A 7807-nucleotide genomic window follows, 5' to 3' on the forward strand; every position below is an offset into this window, starting at 1 on the left:
CAAAAAGTCAACTGACTGAATGGAGGAAGGTATTTGCCTATGATACATCTGACAAGGGATTAATATCTAAAATTTATAAAGAACTCATACAACTCAACAACAAAAGAACAAACAATCTAATTAAAAGATGGGCAGAAGACCTGAATATATATTTCTCCAAAGAGGACATACAGATGGCCAACAGATCTATGAGAAGAAGCTCAACATCACTAATCATCAGACGAATGCAAATTAAAATTATGAGATATCTTCTCACACCTGTCAGAATGGCTATCATAAATAAAGAACAACAAGTGTTGGTGAGGATGTGGAGAAAAGAGAACTCTCATACACTGTTGGTGGGATTGCAAATTGGTATAGCCACTATGGAAAAGAGTTTGTAAAGATCTATGTACCCCTACATTCACAGCAGAGCTATTCACAATTCCCAAGATATGGAGGCAACCTAAGTGTTCATTAATAGAAGATTGGATGAAGAAGTAATGGCACATATATAAATGGAATATTACTTAGCCATAAAAATGAAATCTTGCCATTTGCAATGACATAGGTGGACTTAGAGGATATTACATTAAGCGAGATAAGTCAGAAAGATAAATGCCATATTATCTCACTTATATGTGGAATCTAAAGAATAAAACAAAACAGACACATAGATACAGAGAATAAACTAATGGTTGCCAGATGGAGGAGTTTGGGGAACTGGGTGAAAAAGGTGAAGAGATTAAGAAGTACAATTGGTAGTTACAAAATAGTCATGGGGATGTAAAATACAGCATAGGGAATATAGTCAATAATATTGTAATAGCCATGTACAGTGCCAGGTGGATACTAGGGGATCATATTGTAAATTATATAAATGTGTAACTACTATGTTATACACCCGAAACTAATATAAAATAATACTGAATGTCAACTGTAATTGAAAAATAAAAATGAATTTAAAAATTAGTTGAAATAGATATTCTGTTAAAAAATTAAAACAAATTAAATAAGAATGAAAAACTGAACCCACTGTCTGTATAAGAAATTAAGAGTATTAACACATCTCCAACAAAGGCAACTATACAACATGCAGTGTTTATAATTTTCAATGGGTATATAATTTCCATTTTTCATAATTTCTCCTGAAATATAGAAACAGAGGTAAATTTCCAAAGTCATTTTATAATACAATCATAGTTCTTATTAAGATAAACATATAAAAATAACTTAACGTTATTTATAAATCTAGACTGAAAGCTAAATAAAATATTGGCAAAAAAAAAAAGCTTGTTAATGCATTAAAAACCTATACTGCCAGGTTTAAGCAGGGATTCTATAGCATAATTTACTTAATCATACTTTTAAAACAATATCAGGAATAGAAGAAAAAAGCAATGTAACTTCTTTTTTTTTAAATTATAAGCACACCTAACAAAACCAATTCTTTCTTCCTGTTCCCCTGAATTGAAAACAAAACTAACTTTAATCGGAAAACCTGAATACATGTCAAATTGTGAGGGATAGGCCAATAAAGCAAACTTAATCATCTCGTTGTTTTAACTTGTTATTATCAAATGGTCCAAGAAAAAAATCATATATGTGCAATTTGATTATCACCATTTGATCATAACTGAGATACAATGATGGGTTTGACAATTAAGCCCCAGAAAAATGGACCTTTTGAATGCATTTAGCCATTTGGCAACCTAAAGATGCTTGGTCCATGGTAGACAGTAGATTTCAGTTTGCAAAATATGTGGTCAGTCTCACCCAGGCTGGTAATAGAAGAAAGATTTGCTAACAGTCTTTATCAAGAGTCTCTGCTTAGGCTCAATGGCAAGATAGTTACGTATATAGACATAGGCACAATAAAGATAAGGCATTAAGACATTTTTGGGACATTTGGCAAAATTTTAAAATTAAATGCCATGTCTTCAGGAAGGGTAACTATAAAGACTTTCATAATACAATTAGTGGACCACCGAGAAATATAAGTCCTCATTTCACTGCATTTAAAAATACTTCCCTTTTTGCTACTCAAGTCATATGAAGTATTTGAAGCACAGAAATTTAACCTATGCTTTTCTTTGGAAAATCAAACTTACTTTAAACAAGTATTACTGAGCTTATTTCTTTGTCATATGCAAGCCATAGTAATGAATCAGTAGTTACTGATACACAATGCGATTACACTTGGATTTTTTTCTTATATCTGGAGATGTCATGGACACAGATTACTTCTAACCACAGAAGGGTGGCCAAGTCATAGGAGAGGCACCTCAGAATAATTATAAATTTTAAAAAGATATAAAAAGAGAGGGAGAAGGAGCAGGAGAGTTTAAGAAGAAATCAGTCTTACATTTATCTTGTTTTTATTTTCTGGCTTCTACAACCTTTAGAGTTTTAGTTCCCAAGTAAGGGTGCACAGAGGCTGCCTTATTTGTCTTTGCTCTCTTGACAATCTCTGTACTATCTTTCTTATTCACTCACTCAATCATCATACTGAAGTAGAAGCATGGGTTTGGAGTGAAACAGATTGGCTCCAAGTCCCAATTTTTCCACTTACTGGTTGTTTGACTTTGAGCAAGTCATTTTAGCTCATTTAACTGAGAGTCCATGAGCCTTAGTTTTCTCACACATAAAGAAAAGCTACCAATATTTGTCTCCAAAGACTTTTGTGAAAATTAAATAAATAATGGCTATGGAAGGGCTTTCCTACATCAACATAGTTTTATTGTTCATTCTATTTACTGATAGCATAATAAGTGAAAGACATCTTTCTAAATTGTTTAGGGCATAAAGTGGAATAAGATAATCTCCACCTTTGGAAGACTTCTCTAAGATCTAAGTATTCTTTACCTTACATTCTCCAAAACACATGGACTTATCAAAACTTATCTAGTCTATGTTCTGTTCCCTCAGGGTTATCATTTTAGTTATTCAATATGATAAAATAATCTATGATAATGTGTCTTTGCCTCCTCAGAGCATCATAGGTTACCCATTTAGGATATATGGATATTTAAACTAGAATTCTTGGAGACTATGTGGCAAACAAAAAAAAATGATTGATAGTGGAAATTTCAAGTGCTCCACCTACATGAAGTTCAGTTTTCTGTAAGCCACATGTGGAAGTGGTTTTATACTCAAATGTGCGGGAAACTAGTCTTGCTAATATTTTAGTGTAATGAAAAAAGATGACTTCCTTTTGGAAAAGCAGTTTTTGCAAAATGTATCAAAAAATTTTAAAAACATTCATACACTTTGACTTAATAATTCCACTTCGAGGAATCTCTTAGTGAATTAAATTCGATAAAAAATGTTTTTGACAAAGAAGTTCATTCTGGTATTATTTATAATAGCAAATAATTGCAAACAGTGTAAATGGCCAAGGACAAGAGTGTTTGCATAAACTATGTGTTTATCTGCCATAATGTTAGAGTGCCATTGAAATTATTTTATGAATATTTTAATGATGTAAGAAAACATTTATGTTATAATGTTGATTAAAATAAAGTACAGAATTAGATTTGGTTTGCATATACAAAGTTATATATACAATATGAGTCAACAAAGTAAAATAGATTCATATTTTAATAATATATTCAAAAAGTAAGGTATTTACTTATTCATTTAACAGATCTCTATTGACCACTTGCTCTCTGTTAGGTGCTTTCTAGACACTAGGTATATACAGTTGAACAGATAAAATTAGTTCCAGCTTTTGTGGAGTGGGAAGTATAGAAAAAAGCTAGTTATTAATTGTATGAAGTACAATAAAAAATAAATGAATTATGTGAAATAAAATGCCTAGAGAAAACTAATTTAAGATTAGACGGTCGATGAAAGTTTTGAAGTGATATTCGTGTTGAGACTTAAATAATTTGAAGAAGGCACCCATCAAACAAAACAGAAACAGAGTTGTAGATACAGAGAACAAACTGATGGTTGTCAGATGGGAGGAAAGTTGTGGGGTAAGTGAAAAAGGAGAGGGATTAAGAAGTACAAATTGGTAATTACGAAATAGTCATGGCGATGTACATTACAACATAGGGAATGTAGTCAATAATATTGCAATAACTATGTATAGTGCCAGGTGGTTACTAGACTAATCAGGAAATAATTTTGTAAATTATGTAACTATCTAACTACTTTGATGTACACCTGAGACAAATATAAAATAATATTGAATATCAACTATAATCGAAAAATAAAAAAAATAAAAACTTCAAAATAAATAAAGTTATTGATTTCTAATTTAAAAAGAATTCTATGGCAGATAATAGTCAGCTATAGAAAAATGGAATGTGAAAATTTTAAAGAGAAAAGTATGAGCAAAATAATGCATGGTCTTATAGCAATGATAAAAAATACTTTTTTAATTTCAGAGTTGTATTGTATTACACTAAAAGAACAGCAGGATGGTTATACAGTTTTCTCTCATTCAATTTTGTAAATTTAAAGTACTTGCAAATTCTTAAGAATGCCTTTACCACAAGATTAGAACAGTAAGTACAATAATCAATTTCTTAATAAGTAATGTCTTATAAATTGAAACACATTTAAAATAGTTTTAAATGCACTCTACATAAGTAATTCAGTGTGTTTTTATATCATGTTCACTTATGCTTAAGAATTAAAGCCAGTATATTACTCTGATGGAAATCTCTCATTCATGCAATATACAGGGATAATATTCAAGTCAAAGGAAAAATTCTCTCTCTTATTCTTTTAATGTATCCATATATAATTATCTATGTGATGAGGAAATCCATGAAGTTCCCCACAGATTAAAAATATATTTTTATTTCATCAAAAGCACCTGATATCTACAGCTAATTTATAATTATATGGCATTTCAAAAAAACAAAAAACAAAAACAAAAACAAATGAGCTCTTCATGTTCCTTAAACAAAAGCTTCTAGTGAACTAAGGACAGTCAATAATTAATGCAATCGTTCAAGGAATTATGGATGTTCCTTAAGGAGTGCAAGTTCAAACCTGTCAACATCAGAGGTAACCTTTTTATGTTAATTTATCCACAATTCTATTTAAATTCTTTATCCTAGTATAACATGTGAAAAGTCTTTCCACAAGCAAAAACTGTGGAAACATTTAAAAACTGAGCAATTTTTTAAAGTAACTGATCAGATTCCATAGACTACTATTAGAAACAGGATCTTACTGGATAGAATCCCTTCATTTGGTGGCTTTTTGCATGCGCTTAACCAGACCATTTTCTGTGTGTTTTTCTAAGAGCTCACCAAAACATAGATCATGCCCTGAAGGTAGTAAAGTAATTTTAGAAGCTAAAAAGCTAATTTTTACATCCTTCCTTCTGACAATATGCTAGAATATCCACATTCATGATGGTTGTAGGGTCATAGAGTCCTGGTCCACTCATCACTGGTATATTCATATACTTCCAAATATAATATGCCAAGAGAGGTATATCATATTTGAGACCTAGTGTAAGTCACTCTGCTGCATAAAGAAACATGACACAGAAGAAAGCATAGATGAGGTACTCTAGAAGGACAAGAGGACTGAAAGTATTACATTGATCTATAGGATTCTTGTAATCAGTCTTCAGCTCATCAAATGCTATAATGTGCCAAATGGTGAAGAAGATGAGAATATTGGCGAGCAGCAGAACCAACATGTAGCAGAGGGCTGCCAATGTGAATGTCATGGCTGGGAGGAGGAGCAGAGATGAGCATCAGTGCCAACAGAGAAAGTTGGTGCAGGGCCCTCTGGGTAAAAACATTCACTTCATCCTGCCACAGCCAAGACTGATGCTGATGCTGTTGCACCACCAGGGTGCCCCCCCAAAAGACTGGGTTTTAAGAGGAATAGTAACCCATCAAATGACCAAAATTTCCATTACATAAAAATAATAAAAAATTTATATCAAAATACATAAAAAATAAAGTAAAAAGGCAGGTACCAAAGGGGAGGAAACTATTTGCAATATGTGCAATAAAACAGTTAACAGCCTTAAAAAACAAAGAATTATAAGTGAATAAGACAAAAGATGAACATCTCAATGAAAAATAAAGAATGTAAACTGGTGATACGCTAAGGAAAAACACAATTTTGAATATTAACCCCTTATCAGAGGTATTGTTTGCAAATATCTTCTCTTATTTGGTTAGTGGCCTTTGTTTTGTTGGTATTTGTGCAGAAACTTTTTAGTTTGATATAGTCTCATTCATTTATTTTTGCTTTTACTTCCCTTGCCTTTGGGGTCAAATTCATAAAACACTTTCTGAGACTAAGGCGTGGGCCCCAGGTCTGGCTATGATCCAAGCTTGCAGCTAGGAATAGGACCCCAGATTTAGAATGTTACATTACTGTAGCAGGGTACCTGTGCCTAACATATGTAAGCATGATTCTGCTTTTTGTATCACGCATGTGTAGCAGAATGCCACTATTCTTCTTGGACATACATAAAGCCCATGTGGTCCCCTAATGGAGCAGAAGCACACTTCTCACAATAAAGTAGATGCCTGCCATTTCATTCACATCTTGGCCCCTCGTGGGTTCTTTCAACTGAGTGTCTCACCACCAAAACCTTCCCTTTTCGATCAGCTCGGCACTGACACGTGGAGTAGCTGACAGGATGAGGTGAGTACAGCCCCCAGCACTTCAGAGACAGTCCTCGGGTGGAAGATACTTGGGTGGCTCTCTGCCTCCTAGTGGTATCCCATGGCCATGTATCTGGCTATGTGGATGCCACCAGAGGATTGGGACGGAGTGAAGCTGCGTCCAGAGGATGTCTGGAAAGCCCTGGAGATGTTGGAGCCAAATGTCCCTACCGTTCACCAGGAGGCAGTGGGTCAGGTGGACTGGATGTTCTTGGCAGTGCTACGGCAAGCCAGACTAGAGGTTCAGGACCAGGCTCAGAGGGTGCAGCAATTACAATGTCAGGAAGACGCTCTGGAAAGGCGACTGGCGGCAGAGGAACGCATGCTGCGGAACTCTGACAGGTCTCTGCCATCGTCCTGGTCTGGGAGCCCACCGACAACACCGCAGCAGGTGCAGCCAGAGATATGGCAGCAGGTTGAAGTGGAACAGCCATTAGCCCCAGAGTGGGGGTGGGGGGCAAGCTGGTGGCACCTCCCAGGCTAAAAAGCATACCACCTTGATCCAGTACACCCTCACCAAACTCTGAGACCTGACGAAACGGGTATGGCAGAGAGCCGAGGGTGGCCGCTGTGGCTATGGGGTTACGGGGCCAAATAGACTGAATTATCTCGGGAAGAGATGGCTCAGCTGGCCTCCATAACAGTGATACAGTCCCTCCGGCAGCGCCTCCTGTGTACGGCACAGGGCGCAGGCAATCACTCCCTGATTAATTGGCTCATGTCTGTTGCACTGACACTGTGGGCTGACCTGGAGGAGCTGCCAGAGAAAGTGAGCAGATGGGCCATGTACTTAGATCTGGTCCAGATAATTCAGGAAATGTCATGAAACAGATGATGTTTCACACACAGTATACTAGCCCCGATGAAGTATTTACAACCCCTATGAAGGACTTGATTTTGACTTCTGGCCCTGCTGGTAATTTTGGCACCTTGGTGGCACTGCTGGCCCCTTATGTGGATAGGCAGATCCACAAGGTGACTTCTGCCATAGCCAGGTTGGGGGACGTGGAAGTGAAAAGCAAGAAGCATTCCATCTAAGTGCACCCAGAACCGCCCCCTGCACTCCCAAACTGGCCAATGCACAGATGGAGGCGTAGCCGAAAAAGGGGAGCAGAGCAGCCTCCAGCCCATTCAGCTGTGAAAGTGAACCGCGGGAAGATGTGGTTTGATCTCCT

At 36.0% G+C, this 7807-nt stretch overlaps 1 pseudogene; it reads right to left on the bottom strand.

The window, feature by feature from the left end:
- Nucleotides 1-5237: 5237 nt before the first annotated feature.
- LOC120591593 (protein cornichon homolog 1-like) lies at nt 5238-5677 on the bottom strand (annotated as a pseudogene).
- Nucleotides 5678-7807: the final 2130 nt, after the last annotated feature.

Source organism: Pteropus medius, unplaced genomic scaffold (genome assembly GCF_902729225.1).
Source record: "Pteropus medius unplaced genomic scaffold, Ma_sr-lr_union100, whole genome shotgun sequence".
NCBI lineage: Eukaryota > Metazoa > Chordata > Mammalia > Chiroptera > Pteropodidae > Pteropus > Pteropus medius.